This window comes from Malania oleifera, chromosome 11, assembly GCF_029873635.1.
Source record: "Malania oleifera isolate guangnan ecotype guangnan chromosome 11, ASM2987363v1, whole genome shotgun sequence".
NCBI classification, from domain to species: Eukaryota; Viridiplantae; Streptophyta; class Magnoliopsida; order Santalales; family Ximeniaceae; genus Malania; species Malania oleifera.
Genome location: NC_080427.1, coordinates 71,152,246 through 71,179,803, shown reverse-complemented (window position 1 = coordinate 71,179,803; position 27,558 = coordinate 71,152,246).

Sequence of the window (27,558 nt, the reverse complement as noted above, 5' to 3'; positions counted from 1 at the left end):
AATTTGACTCAAGGGCACCTGACGATTCAACAGTATGCAGTTAGATTTGTTGAGCTATCCCGTTTTACCTCGTACATGAAACCAGATGAGGAGAAGAAGGCAAGGAGTTTTGAGAGAGGTTTGAGATAGAGTATTTATAAGCAGATAGTCACATTTAAGGTCCAGACCTTCTTAGAGTTAGTAGACAAAACTACAGTGATAAAGACTAGCCTATATAGAGGCGTTAGGGTGCAGAGTCAGAGGAAGAGGCCGTTGTAGAGACCCAGAAATATAGTAAATGAAAATGATAAAAAAAAAAAAGGAAAGAGAAATAAATTTAAAAGGGGGGCATCAGCAGGGACTCGTTGATGAACCCATTGTCTTCATTGACGAGCATCCTTCTTGGTTTCATCGACAAGTACACGAGTCTCATCGACGAGAAGATACCGAGAGTAGAGAGGCCATTAAGGGTTCGTCAATGAACCCATTATCTTCGTCAACAAACGGCCTTCTATGACTCATCTATGAACCCATTCTTCATCGATGAACGCCCTTCTTCAGCTTGTCGATGAGTACACATGTCTCGTTGACGATGCCACATGGACAACTGTCTATATAAAGGCTCAAGATCATTTTTCAGTGAGAATTTTGCCTTCCCTTCACTTTATCTCTCTCTGACTTACGGATCCTCCACCTTCTCTCTTCAATTCTGGCTCGATTCTTGCCTGAATCAACGATCAGAGGTTACTATGATGATATAGGGGTGATTCTCTGCAAGTTGACCGAAGTGGATTGTTGATTTAGAGTCCTTAGGCACCACTCCAAAATCAGGATAAGTGAGTTATTTTAGGGTTTAAATGATTATTTAGGGTATGTGGACCTGAGAAATGTGTTGGATGATAAACATATTGGGGGTTAAGTTAATTGAACTAGGGATAATGCGATTTCAAGGTTTGGAGTTCTGAATGTCGCGAGTGTGGTTTAATGTTTTTCAACAAGCTTCTCAGGAAACAGGTAAGGGGATAGATTAAGTCAGGTATTTTTAAAAAATTAATTATTGAATATACAATATTTGATACAGAAATTTATATATGGTTTAGTATAGTTTTTGGGAATACTGATGTTGAACTGAGGAAACCTTGAAAACAGATTTAATATTATTTTGTCAAGTAAAATATGTTTTCCCAACCAAATAATATATTATAGTGTAGTACTCACTTATGTGTGGCATAAGTATAAATTTTACTGTAAATGATGATATGCCAGAATATTTATGATTTCACAAAACAAACATGATTCGACATCAATTTTTAGAAAAACTATAAATAGAGCAGAAATTATATTTTCATTATATTGTGATATTCAACCTGCAAAGATGCCATGATATTTAGCCAACGCAGATTCCATGATATTTAGCCAGAACAGATGCCATGATATTCAACCAGTGCAGATGCTGTGATATTCAGTTGGCACAGATGTCGTGATATTTCAATCGGCCCAAATGCCGTGACTAGATAGTTATAACAGTTATTCAAGAAATATTATCATTACAGATGTCATATAGAATTATGAAGCAGTTATATAATAGTATTATGAAATATATATTATATGATAATAGAACCCGAATGATTTAGTTTAATTTCAGAGCACGGTACCGTAGCTATCAGATCAGGTAATGCTACCACACATCTTAAATAGAGTGTAGGAGAGGGATAGTCGATTGAGTCCAGAGTAGAGTAATGTGCCCCCCCTGGCAGTTCGGACCAAGCTGGGCAGGCCAATCATACATACAAACTAATCAGTTTTGGCTTAGTGTGGTAGATCAACCATTGCTAGGTCCTACCTACGAGCCACACAACCCAGTCATATGGGGGTAATACATAACATCAGCTAGTTATCCATCCAAGGTATGATTTCAATAATATACAGATATAATAGAGGATTTGTATGCATACAATAATTTAGTATGACACGATATGTTATGTTGAAATATGATTTACATAACAGTTTTACTTGATTTGTCAAATGTAGATAAACTATGTACAGATTTTCCTTACTCATCAGATATAGTTTATCATGTATAGTATATGTTTATAACACAATAATACCCATGTTGCCATACACTGATATTAGTCTAGCTCCCTTAGTGAGACTGTCTCACCCCAACAATACAAACATTTTAGGAAACCCAGACAGACGAGTGGAGCGAGCTTCGAGACAGAGGAGGCTGTTAGTGCTACCCTAACTGAAGGGTAAGTAGTTGGTTGGAGACCAAGATGGAGTTTGGGGTCTGAACCTAGGATATTTATTGTCCTTTTTGGGATGTATATGTGTATTTTTTTTTTTTTTTGTTACAGTAAAACTCTGGTATTGTGTATAAGGTCAAGGATATTTTGGTTTCCACTGCATAGTTGTCATGTATGTGTAAACAGGTGTATCCCTAGTTCCCTTGGGGTCCGAGTGGATTTTGTTTATGCTTTACAGTATTAGAGTTACTATTATTATGATGTGAATATATATATATTCACTATATATACATGTAACACCCCAAAAATTCTTTCGGGGCATTACAATTGTGGTATCAGAGCCTAGGTTGCTAGGTTTTGTTGACTTTGGTGTACAGAGGAAATAGTACCAGAGTATAAGAATTGATTTTGATGAGGATAAGGAAAAGGTAGATTAGAATTTTAGTGAGTCAATGTTGAGAAATTAAGATGAGAGTTTTGGGTTTTGTTTCGCATTCTGGAAGCAGGATTTTCGTAGTGGTTTCTGCGTCTTTCCTGGGATAACGATTTCAAGAAAGTCATAGTAAACTATTATCAAATTGTGCTTCTAAATTGTAGGACTGAATCTTAAATTGAGAATAAGGACGTTAGGCTAATTAGTGATATGCGATTTTTGTTAGATAAATATAATAGTTATGTTATGAAGATAGGATTCTCAGATTGTATTTATTTTCTTTTCAGGATGGACCTCGAGGGTAGCAGTGCTTATGCTAGTGGTAATTATGGTGCAGGGCCCTCTAGTATAGGAAGCAGTGGTTCCGATGCAGTTCTACGTAGTGTAGCTCAACAGGTTAAGGCTGAGATTGCACAGAGCTCTAGGGAGCAGGGAGGCCCATCAGTAGGCCAAGGCTGCACTATAGAGCAGTTCACCAAAATGAAGCCTCCGGCTTTTTCAAGGAGTATAGACATGATTGCGGTAGAGAACTAGGTGTAGGAAATGGAAAAGATACAAACTGTACTACACTGCATCGATGAGTTGAGAGTTTTATATGCCACCTTCACACTGACAGGGGAGGTTAAGCGTTGGTGGTCGGCTATGAGACTCTTAGAGGAGCAGAAACTGATACCTGTAACTCTGACCTAGAGCCGATTTAAAGAAATATTCTTCAATTGATATTTTCATGCCACCACTAGAGAAGCTAAAGTGGAGGAATTCCTAAATCTAACTCACGGGCATCTAACAGTTCAGCAATATGCAGTGAAATTTATTGAACTGTCCTATTTTGCTCCATAAATAGTCTCAAATAAGGCAAAGAAGGCAAGGAAATTTAAGAAACGTCTGAGGTAAGAAATCTATGAACAAGTGGCAGTTTTGAAGGTGCAAGATTTCTCCGAGCTGGTGGATAGAGCCGCCATAGCAAAGGTGAGCAGGCAGAGTGGTGTTGAGGTGCAGGGCCAGAGGAAGAAACCCACACCTCCTGGATCTCAGGTGGGTTCTAGCTGAGACCCATGGAGGAGAGGTGGATACCGCGGGGGACAGAGGTAGAAGACCGGGAGCCGTGAGACACAAGGCGAGCAAACTTATCCCATTGGTTCTAGCTACAGTAAGAGACACATGGGAGAGTGCTGAGCGGGGAGAAATGTCTGTTATCGGTGTGGTAGACCGTGTCATTTGGCACGAGATTGTCATGCACCGCAAAGTAATGCTCCCGCTCCCAGACCATTCCAAGGAAATATCTAGGTGCCCTGAGGAGGCCAGCAGAGAAATACCACATAGGTGCGAGTCTACGACTTGACATTAGGAGATGTTGAGGCATCTGACGATGTGGTGACAGGTACTATTAATATGCTTTCAATTAAAGCTATTATTTTATTTGATTCAGGGGCCACACATTCTTTTGTGTTTGTGGCATATACCAAGTTATGTGGGGTAAAAACACAGATGTTAGATACCAAATTAGCAATAGCTACATCGACAGGGTCAGTAATGAGGTGTCGAAAGGTAATTAGAGGCTATCTAGTAGATATTTAGGAGAGAGTATTACTAGGTGATCTAGTAGTGTTGGACATGCATGGATTTGATATGATCTTGGGAATGGACTGGTTAGCTGCTAATTATGTCAGCAACGATTGTCATTAGAAAGAGGTGATATTCAGACCTCCTAGAGAGCTGGAGTTCAGATTTGTGGGGTTGCGCATGCATTCCTCACCACAGCTAGTGTCAGCCATTCAAGCAAGGAGGCTACTCTAGGACTAATGTCAGGGGTATATAGCCTATGTAAAGGAAGTGTCGAAGAAAGAATTGAAGCATACCGATATTCCAGTGGTGAGAGAATTCTTAGATATTTTTCTAGAGAAGCTACTCGAGTTGCCTCCCGACCATGAGATTGATTTTTCCATTGAGTTACTGTCAGGGATGACACCAATTTCTAAAGATCCCTATAGAATGGATCCAGCAGAGTTGAGAGAGTTAGAAGATCAGTTGCAAGACTTGTTAGATAAAGGATTTATCAGACCCAATGTGTCACCCTAGGGAGCGCCAGTTTTGTTTGTAAAGAAGAAAAATGAGATGATGAGGATGTGTATAGATTACAGAGAAATAAATAAAGTAACAGTTAAGAATAAGTATCCTCTTCCCCGCATAGATGATTTGTTTGATCGGCTTAAGGGTACCCGGGTTTATTCAAAGATTGATCTATGCTCTGGGTATCATCAAGTGAAGGTTAAGCCAGATGATATCTCCAAGATAGCATTTTGAACCCGGTCTTACCACTATAAGTTTTTGGTCATGCCATTTAGATTGACGAATGCTCCTATTGTATTTATGAATCTGATGAACAGAGTCTTCCATCAGTATTTGGACCAGTTTTTAGTGGTGTTCATAGATGATATACTGGTCTATTCGAGGAGTTTTGAGGAGTGTGAGATGCACTTAAAGCTGGTACTTCAGATGCTCAGAGAAAGGAGATTATATACCAAATTCAAGAAGTGCAAATTTTGGTTAGAGGAAGTTTTATTCCTTGGGCATGTAGTATCCGGGGATGGAATCTCAATAGATCCCAGCAAGATAGAGGCAATGGCGAATTAGGCAAGACTGAGAAATGTTTAGGAGATCAAAAGTTTCTTGAGACTGGTAGGATATTATCGCCAATTCGTAGAGGGATTTTCTAGGCTATCAAGGCCTTTGACACGACTAACCAATAAGAATGCTAAGTTTGAATGGAATTATGATTATGAGCAGAGCTTCCAGGAATTGAAGCAGCAGCTTGTCACTACACCAGTATTGACTATCCCATCAGAAAATGATGAAAATCTATAGTGATGTGTCTCTGAAGGGGCTCGGATGTGTTCTGATGTAGTAGGGTAGAGTTGAAGCATATGCCTCCTTACAGTTGAAAGAATATGAAAAGAATTATCCTACGCACGATTTAAAGTTAGCTGCAGTGGTGTATGCATTGAAGATCTGAAGGCATTATTTGTATGGTGGGAGGTGCGAAACATTTATAGATCATAAAAGTTTAAAGTACTTCTTCACACAGAAGGAGTTGAATATGAGATGGAGGAGATGGCTCGAGCTGATTAAAGACTACGATTGTACCATCAGTTACCACCCAGGGAAGGCTAATGTGGTAGCTAGAGCATTGAGTCGTAAATCAAGGAGCGCATATGTATCAGTGATAGTAATTGCATCATATCATAATGGATTTGGAAAGACTCAGGGTGGAGCTTGTAGAGGGTAATCATCAAGCATTCATCGCTAATTTGGTGGTGCAGCATACATTGCTGGAAAGGATTAAAGCTGCTAAGGTGAAAGATGTGGAGTTAATAAAGATTATGGATAAGGTGCAGAGCGGTCAGGAAGTAGAGTTCAGTACTCAAGATTATGGATAAGGTACAAAGCAGTCAGGAAGTAGAGTTTAGTATTTTAGATGACGGAGCTTTGAGGTTCCGTACCAAACTTTGTGTGCCTGCGGATGCTGAGATTAAACGAACCATTTTGGAAAAGGCACATCGTTCCCTGTATACAGTACATCCAGGGAGCATGAAAATGTACAGGGATTTGAGACTATCCTTTTGGTGAAGCAATATGAAAAGAGAGATCGTTGAATATGTAGGGCAGTATTTGATGTGTCAGCAGGTGAAGGCTGAGCATCAAAGATCGGCAAGGCCATTGCAACCACTTCACATTCCCGAATGGAAGTAGGAGCATATTTTTATGGACTTCATATCGGGGTTACCGCTGGCACAACATAAACAGGATGCCATTTGGGTGGTCATTGATAGACTAACGAAGACCGCCCATTTTCTTCCCATCATAGTAAATTACTCTATAGGTAGATTGGTAGAGCTCTATGTACAGGAAATAGTCAGACTACATGGAGTGCCTATGTCTGTTGTTTCTGACTGGGATCCATGTTTCATGTCTCAGTTTTGGAAAAGCTTACAGAAAGCTTTAGGGTTTTAGTTGGCTTTTAGCATGGCTTTTCATCCCCAGACTGATGGACAGACTGAGAGGACTATTCAGATATCGGAGGATATGTTGTGTGCCTGTGAGCTAGATTTTGGAGGAAGCTGGATTCAATACCTGCCATTAGTAGAGTTTGCCTACAACAACAATTATCAGGCCAATATTGGGATGGCGCCATACAAGGCATTGTATGGACAGAGGTCTCAATCTCCTTTATATTGGGATGAAATTGTAGAGAAGCAGATATTGGGGCCAGAGATGGTACAATGGGCTTATGAGAAAATCAAGCTTATCTAGGAGAGAATTAAGATAGCTTAGAGCCAACAAAAAAGCTATGCAGATACCCATCGACGAGCGCTAGAATTTGATGAGGGTGATAAAGTGCTCTTGAAAATTGCACCAACGAAAAGGATAATGAGATTCGAGAAGAAAGGTAAGCTTAGCCCTAGGTATATGAGGCCATTTGAGATATTGGAAAGAGTTAGCCCAGCTGTGTAATAACCTGAACTCAGAAAAATAAAAGAAAATAAATAAAAGGTAAAAGGGGAAAAGAAATTTAAAAAGGGTATCAAGTAGGGACTCGTCGACGAATTTGTTCTCCTCGTCAACGAACATCCTTCTAGGTTTCGTCAACGAGTACACGTGTCTAATCGATGAGGAATTACCAAGAGCAGAGAAGATTCAGGTTTTTAAATGCTTCATCGACCAACATTTAGATCTCAATGACGAATATCCTTCTTGGCTTCCTCGACGAACTCACGTGTCTCCTCGACGAAGACTTGGTTATAAATAGGCCTTGGATCTTCTTTTTCACGAATTTCTCTCTCCTCTCTCATTTTCTCTCTCTGGGTTTCGATTTTCCTACCTATTTTCTTCGAATTCGACCCGAATTTAGCCCTATTCGATGATTGAAAACTACCACGAGATTCCTGGGAAGATTCTCTACAACATAGGCGGAGCAGATTTTCAGTTTGGAGTACTTGGGCAACACTCCAAAACCAAGGTAAGTAGGGAATTTTTAAGTTTCATTAATAATATGGAGTATATAGGGCCTGGGGAATGATAAAATAGCATTTTATTGAACTTTGGGTTGATAAACTCAAGTTTTTGAAATAGGGTTTGGGTGAGTACCGCAGGCGACGTTACGGGATTTCCGTGGGCGTAATTTAAGAAACCAGGTATGGGGAAGATGTTATAGCAGCTTTTTATTAATTTTAAATGGGTTAATTTCGAGTATACAAATAATATATATATATATATTTGATTTATCTTATCAGTTAAGCATTTGAAAAATAATGATTTTGATTATATTTTATAATTGGGAAAATTCATGTGATATGAAAATAACTTTCATAATTAAATGGTTGCGAGTACTGTTTGACTACAACTGTTGTTCACATGTGGCTACTGATTGGGTTGTAAATTCTGCTTGGCTGTGAATATTTCCAAGCTATGATTATTATTTGATTGTGAATATTGTCGTGAATATGTTGATATGCCTAGATGTTGGGTTATGCAATGGATGTGTATTGTTCTATGGTTCAATTAAATTGCAATATAGCATTGGCAGTGGTATGAGGAGGTCATTATATCATACCTGATATAATCGCCATATAACGTTGGCAGTGGTATGAGGAGGTTGTTATATGGACATTTATATTAAGGTGGTAAAACATTGGTAGTGGAATGAGGAGTTTGTTTTACCAATTTACTATGAACGGGGTTGTGTGTGTGGATTTGTTACCTGTGTGGTTATGGTGCCTGTGTGGGCCACGATATATTACTGTGTGGTGTTAGTCTTGTGTGGACCGTGTATTCTGTGAAGGTGTTAGTCCTGTGTGGACCATGTATTCTGTGAAGATGTTAGTCCTGTGTGAACCGTGTGTTTTTTCTTGATGAGAGTCCTGTGTGGACATTGATTACTGTGTGAATATAGACCCTGTGTGGGTGTGAATGAAGATTGTGTGTATATTTTGTGTGGATTGGTTATAATATGTGTATACATGTGGATCTCTATGAAATGATTAGCACATGGATGTGTGCAAATTTAATTACATAAGTATTTATGTGAAGTAAAATTCTCCATCGAGGGCTTGCTGAGAAAGGCGAGTGCCTTGGTAATTTTTTGTCGGTACCAGAGCAGAGGGAAGCTACTTGTATAGGCAGGTAAACTTCCCTATTCTCGGAGACTTTGGTTGGATACATAACCCGAGGGCTTACTGAGTAAAAGATTATGATGCCTTGAGCCAAAAAGTCAGGGGAGTTAAATATGAGATAGAGGAGATGACTAGAATTGATAAAAGATTATGATAGTACCATCAATTACCACCTAGGGGAAGCTAATGTGGTAATCGATGCCTTAAGCCAAAAGTCAGGGAACGTCTCTGTATCAACAATGTTAACCCAACACCAGATCAGGATGGATTTAGAAAGGCTTGGTGTGGAACTAGTATAGGGAAGCTGTCAAGCATTCATAGTGAGTTTAATAGTTCAACCCACTTTATTGGAGAGGATTAAGACTGCTCGGATAAAAGATCTAGAGTAAGTAAAGATTGTGGATAAAATATAGTGCGGGTTGGAGACAGATTTTAATATCTTTGATGATGGAGGTTTGAGGTTTCGTACCAGACTGTGTGTACGTGATGATGCTAAAAATAAAAAAACTATTCTGGAAGAGACACACCGTTCCCTTTATATAGTACATCCAGGAAGTATTAAAATGTATAGGGATCTGTGAGAATCCTTTTAGAGGAATAATATGAAAAGAGAAATTGCCCGGTATGTAGAGCAGTGCTTGACGTGTCAGCAAGTAAAGGTAAAGCATCAGAGATTGGCAGGACCATTGCAACCACTTCATATTCCCGAATGGAAGTGGGAGCATATCTCCATGGACTTCATCATAAGATTGCCACCAGCACTGCATGGGCAAAACTCCATCCGGGTAGTAGTTGAACGGCTGAAAAAGACTGCCCACTTCCTTCCAATCAGGGTTAACTACTCCATGAACAAGTTGGAAAAATTGTACATCTAAGAGATAGTTAGACTTTATGGCATACCAATATCAATTGTATCAAACCGGGACCCACGGTTCACATTTTAGTTCTAGAAGAGTTTATAGAAAGCCTTAGGATCCCAATTGACATTTAGCTTAGCCTTCCATCCCAAATTGATGGACAGATAGAAAAGATAATTCAGATAGTAGAAGATATGTTACGAGTTTGCGTGTTGGATTTTGGTAAAGGCTGGATTCAGTATATGCCACTAGTGGAGTTTGCTTACAATAATAGCTATCAGGCTAGTATTGGAATGGCACTATAAGAAGCGTTGTATAGTCGGAGGTGTCGAACTCCACTATATTGGTATGAAGTGGGTGAAAGGCAAATTCTAGGGCCCAAAATTGTATAACAGACTTCTGATAAAAGCAGACTTATTCAAGAAAGAATTAAAACAGCTCAGAGTCAATAGAAACGCTATGCAGATACCCATCGACAAAAGATGGAATTTGATACGGGAGATAATGTATTCCTGAGGCTTGCACACATGAAAGGAGTGATAAGATTTGGGAAAAAATGGTAAGCTAAGCCCTAGGTATATTGGACCGTTTGAGATATTGTAAAGAATTAATCCAGTTGCCTACAGGTTAGCGTTACCCCCAATACTGTCTAGGATCCATGACGCATTTCATATATCCATGCTGAAGAAATACATTCCAGATTTGTCACATATAATAAATCATGAGTCATTGGAGCTTGGACATACTTTATCTTATAATGAAGTGTCAGTTCGGATCCTAGACTAGAAAAAATAGGAAATACGCACTAAAAAGATTCCGTTAGTGAAAGTACTTTGGCGTGTAATCATGCAGTCAAGGAAGTTTCATGGGAGTTAGAGGAGAAGATATGTCAAAAGTATCCACAATTATTTGATGAGGCCCAGCACTAAGCAGGTAGGTATGGTTGCTCAGGTAAGTGTTAGTTGTGTGTAAGTATGTCTTGTGTAGGTTGACCAGATGGGTGTATTTAATTGTAATCTATATGTAATGGTTTTATGTTTTAAGTGGTTTTGGGAGAGTTTTTATGTGATTAATTGTAACTCCTAGGAACCCTTTTGATGTAACCACGGTATTCCTCCACCATAAGTGAGGGTTATTAATAAATTTGGGACGGAGCTGCCATGTGGGTGGCCGCCGACTCTTTCTGGAATCGGATAAGCAATTCAATGACTTCCAAATGATGATATAAGTATGGGTAACAAATTAGCTATTTGGGGATCCTAGGCACCACTCCAAGGTTGAGGTAAGGAAGATGAATTTGTCAATTGTTTTTAAAGTTTAACCGATTAACGGGAGTGTGTGAGCCTAGGTATGTCACAATAGTTATTATCCTTGGATTGAGCTGATTAAACTAAAATATATGATTACAGGGTTTTGTGCTCCGAACGCCGCAAACATTGTTTTAGGATATCCCTGCAGGCACATTTTCAGTAAACAGGTAAAGGGAATAGATTATGTCAGGCATTTTCATAAAGTCAACCGATTAAATTATAGTATGTGATGGCAGCTGGTGGCAGCTGCACGTAATAGGCCAGACTCAGCTCGAGTTACAACATTCCTCCCACTACGACGAGGCAATGGGATGTCAATAACTCTGTCTTGTGGTGATTCTTCTTGCACTATTGGTATAGCTAGTATATCTCCTTTCAACTCTTCTAGAACAATCTTACTTCTGGGTTTGTGGTTCATTACATAGTCCTCTTCTAAGAATTGAGCATTGGTGCTAACAATGACCTTTTGATCTTTAGGACAATAAAATAAACCACATTTCGTTCCTCTAGGGTAGCCAACAAATAAACAGACATTTGTCATTAATTCCAACTTATCTATTTTCCCTTTTAGCACATGTGCTAGACTATTCCATATTCGAACATGCCGCAGAATAGGTTTGCGCATAGTCCACAATTTTGTGGGTGTAGTAGGTACTGACTTGGATGGGACCAAGTTCAGAATACAGGCTACTATTTCTAGTGCGTGCCCCCAAAAACGAATTAGGCAAATTTGAATAGCTCATTATAGATCTGACCATGTCCATAAGATTCATATTCCTTCTTTCTTCTACACCATTCCGTTGTGGCATACTAGGTGTAGACAACTGGGATTCAATTCTCTCCTTTGATAAGTAATCCACAAATTCTCTTAAGAGGTACTCGCCACCACGATCAGATCATAGTGTCTTGATACATTTACCCTAAAGCTTCTCTGTTTCTACCTTAAATACCTTGAATTTCTTAAAGGATTCAAACTTACGGTGCATCAAATAAATATACCCATACCTTGAGTAATCATCAATGAAAGTAACAAAATACTTAAAGCCACCTCTAGCCTGGATATTCATGGGGCCACACAAATCAGAGTGATCCAGTTTTAATGCCTTTTTTGCTTTATAGCCTTGGCCGAAAAGGGCTGCTTGGTCATCTTACCTTCTAAGCAGGATTCACAGATTGATAGTGCCTCCACTTCTAATGAACCTAATGGCCCATTCTGAACCAGCCTTGAAATCCATCTCAGATTAATATGACCTAGGTGTAAGTGCCAAAGATAAGTTTGGTTCAATTCAAAAGGTTTCTTTCTCTTACATGGTAGTTTATTAGTGTTATTCAATTCATTTAGTTGCACCGTAGGAGAAACATGATTAATAATATAAAGATCATCCATCGATGTACCAAAACAAATAAAATGTTTATTTAACTTAATAATAACTGATTTATTAAAATAAACGAAATATCCGTGATTAACCAACTTGGAAACTGGGACCAAATTCCTTCTAGTGGAAGGTACATAAAGAGAGTCTTTCAATATTAAAATCCTATCTCTACCAAAAGAAATACGAATATCTCCTACTACAACTACTGACACTCGTGTCATCTCCTAAAAATACGTAAATCTCCCCATCACTTAGCTGGCGAGTTTGCTGGAACCCCTGCAAAGAATTTCAAATATGAATAGTGGCTCCCGTATCTACATAGCAGCTACTGGTAGATATCACCGCTAAACATGTTTCAACTACTCGTGAATGAGATATACCTTTGTTGTTCTGTTTGGCGAGATAAACTGGACATTTTAATTTCCTGTGCCTTGGCTGCTTGTAGTGAAAACATTTGTCGTTAGGCTTTTTCACACCATCCTATGGCCCACGTACTACGGGAGGGGCTCCTTGTGGTTTCTGAACCTTTTTCTGCTTCTTTCGACCTTTTGGCCTAGAAGAAGAACCTTTCTCAGTCACAAGAGCAATAGTTGACTTTTTTATGAGGCCCTTAGCTGCTTAAAGCTCTTGAAATAGTTTTGCCAATGAGTAAGAGAGCTTATTCATGTTGTAATTCATGCAAAACTGCTTGAAAGAGTCAGGTAGCTACTAGAGAACGATATCGACCTGGGTTTCCCCATCGATTTAGGCTCCAAGGATCTCTAACTCATTGAGAAGACCAATCATCTTCATAACATGATTCCTTACTGGGTTCCCTTCTGTCATAGTAGTATTCATAAGTTTCTTCATAGCAGTCTGCCTAGTAGCACGATTTTGATCCCCAAACATTTCTTTGAGGTTCTACATTATATCATAGGCAGAAGACATAGACTGATGCTGATGTTGCAGAACATTTGACATAGATGTCAAAATGTAACACCACGCCATCTCATCAACCTTAATCCACTTCTGGTAAGCCTGGGTTTCCTTATTAGTTGCCTCTTCACCAAGTTTCTATGGACATACCTCTATGAGCACATACTTGTACTCCTCTGCAGTCAGTACAATATCCAAGTTCTTTTTCCAGTCAATATAATTAGGTCAAACCAATTTGTTTTCTTTGAGAATAACAGCTAGGGGATTGAAAGTCATTTTAATCCCAAAAATCCCATATTATAACAAAATATGATGAGCAATAATAAACTTTCAATTCAATTAAAAGAATATGGTTCCCTCTACCAATATTTTCTTTTAAAGAATCTGTCAGCGACCTACCATACCGTGAGTAGTATACCTCAATGGGAGAGGTCGTCTACTATTCAACATTTGAGTAGATAGGTGAGGACCTATTAATTTTACTATCTAGGCAACTAACTATGCCAAGCAAAATTAAATTGCTGACTTAGCTTTGGTCCTATAAACAATAGTAGTGACTCAGATGGTGAGGATACTATTATTCATAGTTAAGTGTATACCATCACATAATACTAGACCTATTGTCCCGTAGTGAATCCCCAGATGGAGAGGTGATCCAATACTAACAATTACTAGAGTTTATACTTGGTGAGTCTATAACTAATTCCATCCGATGGGGAGGAAGATACTAATATTATCACATAAAATTAATTACTTCACCAATAAACTAGTGATGGAGACCATGAGATTTATATGTAATAAATTCCCTCACCCACTTAGTTATTTAATTCATGAGTGATACAAACACATGTTTAATATTCAAATAAATTTAATATTCCAATATTGATAACTAAATTACATGCAACAAATAAAATTCCAAATTCCTTTAATATAATACAATTTTTTTTTATTGTATTATAACTTAGGAATTAATTTTATTCTCTAGTTGCACATGCATAAAACCAACATTGAAATTTTAAATTTTACATGCTAATAACATAACGCAAGAACAACAAACACGCCAAGCAAGCATATATAAACAAGAAATATGATATAATAAATAAATATCCGGCTATTGTAGTCAAGCAACTTGCATCATAATACTATAAATCCTTGTTTGCCATTACACAGTGCCCGAGTTTGGTGGGGCCCTGAGGGCATCACCCCCGATGGGGTTCAACGTACCCGGTCATGTCGCAGGGATCCAGGTAAATCTAAATTCAAATTCAAAAAAGGAACGAAAAAATGCATCACTATTCTGGGGTTTTTCCTATTTTTCTCCACTGCTATGCACATGCCGCAACTATGCCTCCTTCTCAGATGAAGCTGCATCAGATTACAAAATCCTACGCCTCCATAACTAGAATTCACATGCTACGAATCTTGTAATAAACAATCGCAATCACAAGACATACATTCATATGACCATAATTGTTGGAAAAAATGCTGCAAAATAGAGGTTAGTGCATACACATGTTCTACCCTAAGCATGCATTGATTCGATTTTTGAAGAACAAGGTATTATTATCCATATACAGTATCAACTGAGTCTTTGATACCAATTGAAGGGACTTGTGGAATAGCCCTAAGATCTGGTTGTAGTGCATACGGATAACAAAAAAATAATAATCAGATCATGCAATCCCTAATTACGTGATTAGGATTATACCTATGAGATCTGTCTGGTTTGATCCTAAATCTGTAAGTACGAAAATGAGCTCTTGAAGACGACCAGGAATCTTCTACTGTATCCTTGAACATGCCTTGTTCTTGAGAAAGTGGGCTTGTAAGCGACTGCTAGGGTTTTCTTCTCTCATGAAAACATCTACCTCAGTGAGAGTTTGCTCGTCCCCATTAGCTGTTGAATGGAGCACGTGTATATATAGGCTACAGCAGGGACCTCTGGGCAAATATGACTAAGGCTTCCCACGTAATTAAGAATTCCTAATCCAACCTGAATTCATCCTTAATTACGTTAATTATAATTCATACCACTAAAGAATTATAATTGCACTCATTGTCATATTCGAAATTAAATTTCGAGCTCCTATTATTAAATGCTTATTTATCTCCCTACGTAAAGATTACAGATACCCGTCTATTAAATTAAATTACTGACAATTGAATTAATTGACATATTAATTCCCTGAGACCTTCCACTTAACTTATTTGATGTGTTGGATTCAAAATTCACCTGCAAGATTTGACACAATCAAAACTTATAAGCTTCCTCAAGAGGGTATCATCAATCCTGATACCGGGACATGGATTCCATCAATAATTAATGTTTACCATACACATAATGTCATCACCCAGCTCACTGAGTATTTTGACCCATAAAGAATCTCATTCTTCTATAAATCAAAGTAATAAACACTATATGCACGTGTCCAATAATCATATTAGGATTAAGAGCATAAACGTTCATAATAACCATGAGGTATTAATTGTTTTATATAGTCAGTATAAAAACAATTACCCCAAGACGGTCCTGTTCAATACACACAAAGTGTACTAGAACAAGGAGTTGGAACTGTATTGCTCTCAAGTCAAAACAGACCTATTAAAACCTTGTGCTACAGTCCTACCAATAGTGTGTCTAATTTCATTTAAGACTGTGAACAATAAACTTATATTCTCCAAGAACTGATGATCTAATCTTCTGTGTATAAGTCGTACTTTACACACTAGATCACCTACTATATAGAATAAAAGACACACATGCATAATCATTAAATAAATAATGTCAGGCAAACATTGCTCACAAAGATTCTCATTAAAATGGAATAACTGAAGTTATTAATAAATACTAAAATAGATTACATAAAACATGTCTTTCAGTATAAATCTCTAACAGGTTATTGAATATCTGGATTGGACATCTTGATGGATGTTTGACTTGAGAATTGCATGCTAAGTTTTGGACCATGTATTGTGAACTGATTACTAATTTTTGGTCCTAAGATGATTTGCATGTTATTTTTTTGAATTCATTCTTTTTGTTGATGTCAAAAGGGGGAGAAGTGTGTGGAAAAATGATAAGTCATGTTAGGAGAAGTGAGTGGGCAAAATGATATGAGATGTCATGTTGATATGATATGATATGATGAGTTTTTTATAGTCAATGCATAATACTCTTGATAAAAGCATGAATTTACATGTCATTTTTCGATGGAACATGCTATACAGTTTGATAAAATGTTCATGTTGAATATGTTTCCCTTGTGAATGTACTGAATATTGGATAGTTTCTAAAGGAGATATTACATTCAGGGGGAGTAATGCATGATAGTTTGTTATATGTTATCTTAAAATTCTGACTTAAGCTTTGAAATTGCTAATATTTATGTAATGACTTGTTAAGGGCAATACTATTATGAGGGGGAGCCTTATTAAGATTTTCTCATTTTAATCCTTATTTGTGATCATCAAAAAGGGGAAGATTGTTGGCCTAACAAGGCGTAATCTCGTTTTGATGATAACAAATCAATGTTACTTAATGTGTTTTTAAGTTAAGTTAAGTTTCAGTACTCAAGTGTTTTATAAAGTCAAGTGATTCTACTTGAAGAGATATGTTGAAGCTTAGACTTAAAGCTACAAGTCATGAGGAACATGAAGAATATTGAAGTATTGATCAAAGCTCAAATGGATATTAAAAGCTTTACAACATGAAGACTTAGGAACTTAGATAGTTTTATCTTGTTAAGTCGCATGTAAGTACTTTTATTCTCAATATTGAAGTTGAAGCTCTTAGGATTCATTCTCGACTTAGAGACCTAATTTAGTACATGGAAAATATTTTCATAAGGTCTAAAATATGTTTTTTTTTTTTTTTCAAGTTAATAAAAACAAGTTTTTCAATTAAAGTTTGAAAAACACCAAGTAGTTAGCGGTCAAGCGATTGATGACTTTGCATTAGGCGACTGATATGCTACTAACTTTGTTAATGAAAGAAAAGAATGGGACCAGGTGACTGAACCATCAAGGTCTAGCGACTAACCTACTGCTGACTGTTCTTATGCACGATTTTTAAAGAAGCTCAAGCCACTGACCCTATGGATCAGGCGACTGATGTCAATGTTTTAAACTTATAACAATGCGGGGGTTTCCAAACTTGAAGCAAACTTGGGGAAAATGGTAACTAATGTTTCTACTCTATATAAAGTTAATCTTTTTGCAAATTAGGGTAACTAATACTCACATACAATTCGAAATTCATGTTACACTATTGAAATTCTTTCTGAAAAGGTTGTTGTGAGTTCTTGCTAAAAACCTAGCGAAATTCTGATTTGATTTTATGAAATCCACACTCTACAATCAGAATATTGTTAATATCTTCATGAGCTTCATCTCTTTATTGATTTATTGAAGTATATTGTGCTCTAATGTGTACAAATTATGCTCTGTTGAAGAGTATTTTTATTGTACAAACAAACTTGTATTACTGGTTTTGTTATTGACGATTCAGTTTGTTGAATTGTTGCCTAACGAGAGGATTGTTCTCATTAAAGAGGGATCTCCACCTTGAACGAAGAGAGGGGTGTTTCACCTAGTTAATGAAGTGGGAAAGGAAATCCTCAAAACGTGTTGCTTGAGGCAAGGGCGTAGGCTGCCGGCCGAACCTTGTAAAAAAATTTGTGTTTGATCTTCTTCTTCCCCATCTCTTTAATTCTTCCAAGTTATAATTTGCAAGTATGACGTCAAATTCATTGGGAACTTGCAAAATATTGGGTTTTTATTGTGATTGAATAAAGGTATTATTTTGAATGTTGGTTTATGTTGTTGGATTAAAAAAATTCAAATAAGAACTAATATCTGAATTCGGGTGTGAAAATTGCTGAGGTAAAGTGTTTGTGATTAATCATTTAATTAAAGCATAAGTGTTAAGATAATCCAAGTTGCATTACTGAATCAGATTTTGATATTTGATCAAAAAAATTAATTGAAGTTTAAGTTTGGTTTGTAATTTCAGCTTTCATATTCATATCTAGGATTGTCGATTGGTATAGTACGGTCGCCGATTAGCTTATTGTGATTGTGTGGTTGTGGCAATTTAAAGGGTTAAAATAAACTAAAATTTCGCTAAGAAATTTTTAATTACCCAATTCACCCCCACTCTTGGGATTACATCTTTAATTTCATACCTTCAGTCTTGTGAATAGTTGTTTTAAATAGCACCCTATTATGCTTCCCAAGAATACAAAACTTGTAGAAGTTCAACTTAGCACCCTATTATGCTTCCCAAGAATACAAAACTTGTAGAAGTTCAACTTACATATTTTCATACCATTCAAGAGTTTCCTCTTGTGAAATTCTTTCATGTCATGCTCACCCATATGCCCTAGTCGTATATGCTACAAGTCGGTGTCTTCAAATTCAAAATCTACGGCTACAGCTCAACCTACAACTATAGTGCCCAACAATGCATAAATGTTTCCATCTAAATTTTTTCTTTTCATCACTGTTAGAGCACCTTTACACGCCTTCATAACTCCACTTTTGAACTTGTAACTGAATCTGTTACAATCCAAAGTGCCTAATGAAATTAGACTCTTCCGTAGGCCCGGAATGTGTCTTACATCATACAGGGTTCTTATAGCACCATCAAACATTTCAATTTGTACGTTTCCTATTCCAGTGATTTTACATGAAACATCATTGCCGATAAGGACTAAACCTGAATTAACCAACCCGTAAGTGCTGAAGCACTCCTTATTTGGAGTCATGTGGTAAGAACACGCTAAGTCTAAGATCTAAGAGTTCGTGAAGTGATCTGATCCTGACGAAACTAAAAGTATGTCACCATCACCACATTATGAATTTCCTTCTTCAACTACATTTTCTGATTTTGAAGTGCCTTCTTACTTTTCAACATTCCCTTTCTTCCATTCTGAACACTCCGATTTTATGTGCCCCTTTTTACCACAGTTAAAATACCAGATATCCTTTTTCTTCTTAGACTAAGATCGAGACTTATTTTCTTTCAATCCATTTCTGAATTTTCCTTTCTTGCGTTCGTGGTTACTGTTAGAATTGGTGTGTTCCCAAGAGGGGGGGTGAATTCGAATTTTAAAACTTCTTCACTTAGGTTCAACTAATCCTACAATCAGTATAACACAAACCTAGGGTCTTTCTATACAATTCCAAATGCGTAGATAAAAATGATATGGAAATTAAGTCAAACGCATCGTTCACACCATAACATACATGTGTGGTAAATATAAAGTACATATATATAAACAAACACACGATATGTTATCGGGGTTCAGCCAACTATGCCTACGTCCCTGCCTCTAACTCACAAGCCGGAGGATTCCACTAATAGCTCACTTAAGGGTGGAGCGGCACCGTTTACAACCAGGTCAAATTAACACAGGGCTGACCTCAACCTACACGCCTTAACAAGACGATGCACCTAGCTTTCCTAACCGGGTCTAAGCCAATCCGGGACTATTCCAAGGCTAGTCTCCCTCTTCAGGCCCGTGCCTAGAATATACAACAAATGTGTATATAATCAGATGGTACAGTGATTTTGCTTTTGTGTAAAGCAGATATGTACCCAAATGCGCACAATAACATACACCACAATATGATTCAATATGTAAGCTCAATGTGGTCTAAATGGTTCAACTCTCGAAAGTATTTTCTATCAGTGTAATGCGTACGTGAAAGTGACTAACAAACAGTCTTTGTATCACAAGATATGTTCAATAAATAAGTTCACACAAAGATGTCTAGTCTCAAGTATTTCAATCAGCAGGATATTTCAAGCATGTGAGTATCAAATAAAATATGAGCTCGGTTTGCAAAAGATGCGTAATCTTTGTATTCAACAAATAATATATGAGTGAAAGAATATTGCAACAAAGACCACTATCTCATAAACAAATATCTCTTCAAGTATATTTATCAATATAAAGCACACTAGATTATTTGAAAATGATTTTGAAAAGATTTTGCAAACAAAATACTATAAGAGCTTCTCAGGATATTGCAATGAAGTTGCAAATTTGGAAGATCCTACAAAGTCTTCTTAGGGTAGACTTATCAACAAAGTCCCCTAAGAATCCTTAGGTTTTGCCCTCAAATAAAATTATGTCAAACAAATAAAATACAGAGAGCAAATCTTCCCAAACACAAACTCAATCCACTTACAAATAATGTAGGCGATAATAGAAGGTAAGCTTGAGTGTTTTGAGTAAGAAAATGAGTAGTATAAGGTTTTTATTTTTCAGAGAATTTCACCCTAATCCAATCTGCTAATCTCTACCTAATCTTTGTAAATGATCACATATATATAGCCATGGAAGGAAATATGACCGTTGGGGACCTATTGGGTATTATTAAGAAAGTTTAATGACATTTAGAACATTTTAACCCTGTTTAAAAATTATTAATTGTGGTAAAAAAAACAGGGCAACCCGAGAGGTCCGGTCAACCAGAAATGTTTCGGTCGACCAGGGAGTTTTTGAACTAAGGGCTCGGTCGACCGGAAGTGAGCGATTTTCCAAATTTTTAAGGTTCAGTCGATCGGGCCATTTTGAACTGCCTGGTTCGGTCGACCAAACAGTTGGGAATTCTCCTGAGGACCCTTCGGTCGATCAGGTAGTTGGAGAACAAAAGTTCTCGATCGACCGGGTGGTCAAAATGTTGACTCCTAGGTGGTTCGGTCGACCGGGGTCAAATGAACTGTAAGGTCTCGGTCGACCGGGCTGTGGTCAACATGTTGACCCGAACCAATTTCGGTCGATTAGGAGAAAATAACCTGTGTGAGTCGGTCGACCAAAAGTACTAGACTTGTACATTTTTGTCCTTTTTCAAGCATGTAATTACCTAAGTGAAATATTCAAACATATGCATGCATAAGTGAGTGTCCTAGGGTCATTTGTGTCCAAAATTAAGACACCGAAAAAGTTCGGTGTCGGTACCCTAAGGTCTTTCTAAGGTTCTTTCTCATTCATGGTTTATTTGAGCTTACGTAGTAAATCATACATGTGATATGTGTGAGCTTATTACAAACCAAATACCTACTTACTATTACAGACCAATTAAATATATTACAATGCTGAATTATAAATTGGTCTTCAAGTTTTGCTTGCTTTGTACACACCTTGATCTTATCACTCTTAGTTCCTGCACAAAACCTCAAACACTCATTAGATACAATGAGTATTTGTCATAATCAAAACCGGGTGTGACCAATGAGGTCAACAGTTACCCTTCACTACAACCCCTGCACTGTGTGAAATTTCATAGCTGACTTTCTTTCTTTGATTAAAGCCCAACAATGTGTTTGTTACCTCTTCCAAATTCAGGGTCTTTTTACCCTATGTTAGAGTCGTAACCAAGTTCTCATACGTGTGAGGCGCTGACAGGGAATTCAATAGCATCAGCGCTTTGCAATCTTCCTCAAATTTCACATCAACCTAAATCACTTATGATTTGATTGAATGTGTTAATGTGTTGGTTCAAAATGAAGCCTCCCCCATCTTAAGCCAATATAACTTTTGATTAAGAAAGAGTTTATTTGTAAGAGACTTAGACATGTACTGGCTTTCAAGCTTTTGCCAAACAGCCGTAGGAGAATCCTCTTTCATGACGTGATAGAGCACGTCATCAGCCAAACACAATCTGATAGTAGCCAAAACCTTTGCCTCCAATTCCTTCCATTTTGTCTTATCCATTCCTTCTGGTTGAACTCCATATAATGCCTTCACCATCCCTTGCTACACAAGCAAATCCTAGACCCTTCTATTGACTTTTTGAGTCCGATCCTTGTTTTGATGCTAACAAAGCACTTGAAACTAATGTGTGTGCCTAGTACTTGAACAGTTTATGATTCAGTACACACATAAGGTAAAGGAGAAATGGAAGCCTGAAGGACTTGAAGAATAAATTGTTCGATGTATTCCATGAAGAACCAGAAGAGTAAAAGAAGGAGAAGAAGACATTTTTTGTTTTTATCTTGTAATGCATTTAATTTTGATTTGGTCTATAATAATACATGGTATGCTTGCAATGAATGAAAAGTTCAGAATGACCATAGACTGACCTTAGGGTACCAATACCTATAGAAAAAACTTTTTTCTAAAAATGCTAAAATCATATAAAAGTTTTTAGGGGCAAAAATAGGGCTAAAAACAATCTTACAAAGGTTAACCGACACTGGGTTTTTTAGCTTAATTAAATAGCTTGGTCAATCGACCCTCGTAGACTTAACAAGCATTAGTTGATCGACCTACAAAGTTTACCAAAGTCAAAGCCTCGATCGATCAACCGATTTTTAAAGTAGTTTCCACAGTCGATCGACCTCTGTATATTTGACTTTCCACCTTCCTAGGTCGACCGGCCTATTAGTTCAAAATGACCACGGTCGATCGACTTTCCTTGACGGTAGACCGTTCTCTTGTCACGGTCGACCGAACCTATGAAGGGTCTGGATCACCTTTAGTTAGGTCGACCAACCTGCTCCTTGATCAACCGAGCTAAGCCTGAAAATATTAACTTTGCTTTGGATGGTCAACCAACCCTTTAAGACGGTCAACCGAACCACTCAGATTGGACCATTTTTAAGCACTTAAACATAATTATTTTTTTGATTAAACAAATTGAAAAATCCCTAGTATGTCCCTAGCGGTCAAAATTCTCCTAGGCTTTATATATACCCCATTCATTAGTTTAATTAGCAAGGAGATTAGCATAAAAAATTCTCTCAAAATTTTACTCCCATTTTTACACTTTCAAGCAAAAATTTCTTACTCTCTTCATCATTCTTTTGCATAATCATCTTGTAAGAGAGCATTTTTTTTTGGCATATATTTCATATCAAAAATTATTTACTCTCATTGTTATTCATTTTTCAAATCATCTTTCAAGAGAGTAATTCTAAAGTTTCTCCATATATTTTTCTTTCATAAATATCTTTGGAGAAAACTTATTTACTGCTTGTGAATCTTGCACACATATTGCAAGACTTCAAAGGCTCACATATTCTTCATTGCAAAAATTATTTTGAGCAAAAACCCTAGTTTCCTTTGAACCATATTTTATAATATCTTGTTGGAAGAAATTATTTGGAATTAAACCTTTAAAGCACTCATCATATACACTTCTTTCAAAAGTTGCATTATATTGTTGAGAAAATTTACATACTCGCATCTAAGCTTAAAATCACATCATATATGGGTGTATTTGTGCTTATTGTTATACACATCATCTTTTTAGAAGCAATCTGGTTGTATGGAATTTTTTATTGAATATCTGTTGTATTCTTGACATATGGTTGGAAGAGGGAGACTTGCCCTGTGAAAAGTCCCGAACTTGCTCAGACTTGGTTAAGAGAGCACCAGATTGCTTAAACTCGATTAAGAAAGTGTCGGATGGTTCAGAACCGATTAAGAGAACCAGAAGCACCTTTCTAAGGTATAGTTGTAAAGGTTGGGGTCAACCCTATGAATGTGACCTGGGGGGTTTCCCTTGCCCAATAAGGGAAGGGTATTGTAATTGGTGTTGCTCCACCTATAAGTGAGCAACTTAGTAAATCCTCTTACTTGTGAGCTTTAGGTGGGGATGTAGGCAGTATTGGCCGAACCCCAATAACATATCATGTGTGCACTATTTTATATTTCTGCAAATTTATTTTCCTACACATATATGTTATATTTGATATATTGTGTTTACTGGACTTAATTTAATTTCTGTATATTTCATATATCTGTTGAATTGATATATGCTTAGACAGACCCTACGTTGTGTATATACTGCTGCTAATTAGTCATACCTAGGAAAAAAATTTTAAAAATTTCCAATTCACCCCCTATTGGGAATACACAAATTTCAACACCTTCTTTGCCATAAACTAAAATTTTCGATTCCATCAAACTTGACAATGTCTAATTTCGCAAACAAAGTACCTGAAGCCATTACAACAATGCTCGAATACCAATTTATTGTATTGATTCAATATTCCGTTGTGAAAATATGGTGCAGGATAAGATGGTACACCCTAGTTGTTTATGCTCAGATGATGTAGGGCGGGGTAGGGTGACCTAGTCCTACTTGTGTTCAACCCTTAATCAACACACACATGATAAACACTTTAAAATCACACTTTAATTAACAAACATAAACAAAATAAATCATGCTTTAATATGTGGTCCAAGGATTTAAAAAAAAAAAAGTATATAATTAGATTCAAATTCAATCCCCCATAGTTCTTTCACAAGATAATCAAGTTATATGGCATGAACATGCTCTTCAATCATTCAAGAAGATAATTCTAAGCTAGCATAATCATATTCCCATGGTTGACATTCAAATATATGTTTAAACTGAGAAATTTGGGGAATCTCGAGAGCAGCTAATGGATTTTCAGCCGCGAACACTTTTTGGTATTTTGGGCATAACTTTCGCTACAAAACTCCGAATAAGGTGATCTTAGTGTCAAAAGAAAGCTAAGAAACTTTTCTATTTAAGGTTTTTGAAGATATGGAGGTTTTGAGAGTGAAAATCGCACATAAAGTCAGAAGACAGACATTGTCAGCCGACTGGCAGCGAAGGGTCGGCTTAAAAACGAGATTTTTATGGGATTTTGTTGAAATTACAATTTATATAATCTTAAAAAAAATTATAAACAAAGTTATGGATGGGTAGGGATGAGTTTTACTATGTGTATCCTCTGAATAACTTACCAATGATCAACGAATATGAATCACAGCAGGGAATCTGTCAAGATCGGGGTGAACCGGTGTAAAGGTTGTTGCTTGTTGTTCGTCGTGTGCAGATGACTTGGGATGATCTAAGATGATGTAGATGTGATGGATGGATTGTGATAGATAGATGTTGGATAGATTGTTGGTCTCACACCAACTGATCTCCGAGGAGAACGTCGTAGCCTCTTGCCACTCAATCGTAAGGATTGGAACAAAGCTTCAAGAGCTTCACAAAGGAAGAACCTTTTTCATTCAACAATAATACTTGGCTTCCTCTTCCAGCGTTTACAATAGAATATATACAGGGGAAATAAAGACCTAATAATAAAATGACCTAAACGTCCCCATACAAGCATGAGAAATAACATACTTAATGTTCAAAATTAAAACTTATTTATCACTCAATCCTCTCATAAATTAAATACCTAACAACTCATAATGCAATTAATTAAATTAAATAAAGTCAAAAGGGAGGTCTAAGCTATGTGGGGCCTAGATGAGCCGTGTGGGGCCCAATAGCTCTGTATGGGGCCCACAAGGGTCTTGATCTCGAAATTGCAAAATCACAACTTGGGCTTCTTTGTGCTGAAAAATCTTCAAGTATTTCCATAAAGTCTTCAAGTATACGTGGACATCCGGGGGCTGTCCACGTGTCACCATGTTGGCGAACGAAAGGTGGTCATTATGTCGGCGAAGAATGTAGACATCTGGAGATCGTCCACGATAGTCACCATGTCGGTGAAGAATGTAGGCAGCTGGAGGCCGTCCACGTGTCAATACATCCGCAAAAGGAAGGAGTAACGCAAGCCGATCCCCATCATCTCTCTCAGGGCCCAAAAAAATTCTTCTTCGAAGTTGAAAATTCTTGAAACCTGCAATGAATATCATCAATAGATTTATAATGTTCATTGTTCAAGTTAATCTTCATTCGAATTTCAAAATGTAAGTCATGTATGTGTTTAGCAAAAGTATTAGTCGGCTTACTCACTTTAGAATCAAGTGGTAGTGGAATAAGATTTGCAGGGTTTCTAAGACTATATCTTGTGATATCCTAAAATGGGCTGAGTATGGTGGTCCTATCCACTAAACTACAGAATGCAGAATTGGTTACTAGAAGGCATAAATCCCAAGCTATGTTATAGTCAACTATGAAACATCTCAATAGGCCTCTAAGGCTCCTATCAACTATCTCAGTGTTCCCATCAGTCAGAGGGTTACAAGCACTAGAAAATTTGAGTTTGGTGCTTAACACAGTTCCCAAGGCTTTCAAGAATTAACCTATGAGCTTCACATCTCTATCAAAAACAATGATTTTGGAAAACCTATTCTTGATGTCAATTTTTTTGGTTTCCTTACGATTGATGCATGTGCTTAAAGTTTTAGCTTTCTTGGGATTAGGGAAAGTAGGGCACGCAAGTGGAACTTAATTCTTATAAACAAAGTCAAGTTCCTTCAATTCATTCACTTGTTTCAACTCCTTATGTTCTATCAGGTTCGCTCTAGGATGTGGTAAATGAGGCAAAGATGAACAAGGAACAAGGCTGTGACATGCGAAATCTTTCCCACAGGAGGTAGCTCACTAGGTGGCTCAAGAATGACATTCTCAAATTCAAAAGGTAGGGATGATCCTTCTAAGGGTGTTCCTTTCTCAGGAAGGGGTATCTCAGTCTCCTTAGTAACATCCACCAACACTACCTTTATATCTTGACACAACCTTTTGCTTATGGTGTTCAAAGACTCACCACAAGTCTCTTTCTTTTCCTTCTTCTTTTTCTCACTTTCTTCCCCATCAAGCGCTAAGTTCATAGGTGCTTTTCCTTTGTCCATAGATTGTTGGACTGTGGAATTGCTTTGTCGGGAGGTAACTTGACCTGATTACGCTGGTCGGGACTTTTTATAACTTTGAATCTTGTGAGAGTATGACTCATTGGAAGAGGTATCAAACCGTGCTCTTTAGTCATTTGCTCAAAGTCATAAGCTAAACTATAGGCATGCTCAAGGGACTTAATGTGATATAGGAACAGTTTTCTCCTCAATTACTGGCTTTAGTCCTAGGGAAAGTCAAGAGGTCTGTTGACTATCAGTCTCATAAACACCACATCTTATCGACAACTCATCAAATTGACTCATGTATTTTGAAATAGCCATGCTACCTTGACGCAAGTTGTAAAGCTAATCTATAAGGTGCTCTCTATATCTAAGGGTTGCATACTTCTCCCTTAATCTATCCTTCAATAGATCCCAATGCATAATGGGTCTATGGTTTAACCTCGCTTCTTGCCTCTCAATATTTATCTAATGGAGTTTAGCTTGCCCAGTTAGTCTCATTTTTGCTAACCTCACTCGGTGTGAGTCATGCATCTTACACCACTCAAAATAGGCATCTATTCTAGTCAACCAATCTTGGAAGACTTTAGGATCCTTTTTTCCATCAAAGGTGGGGGCTTATATCTACATTTCATCATTGTAAGGATCACGACGGTCCCTATGGCAAGGTCTCCTAATATGAAGGTCATCAACGT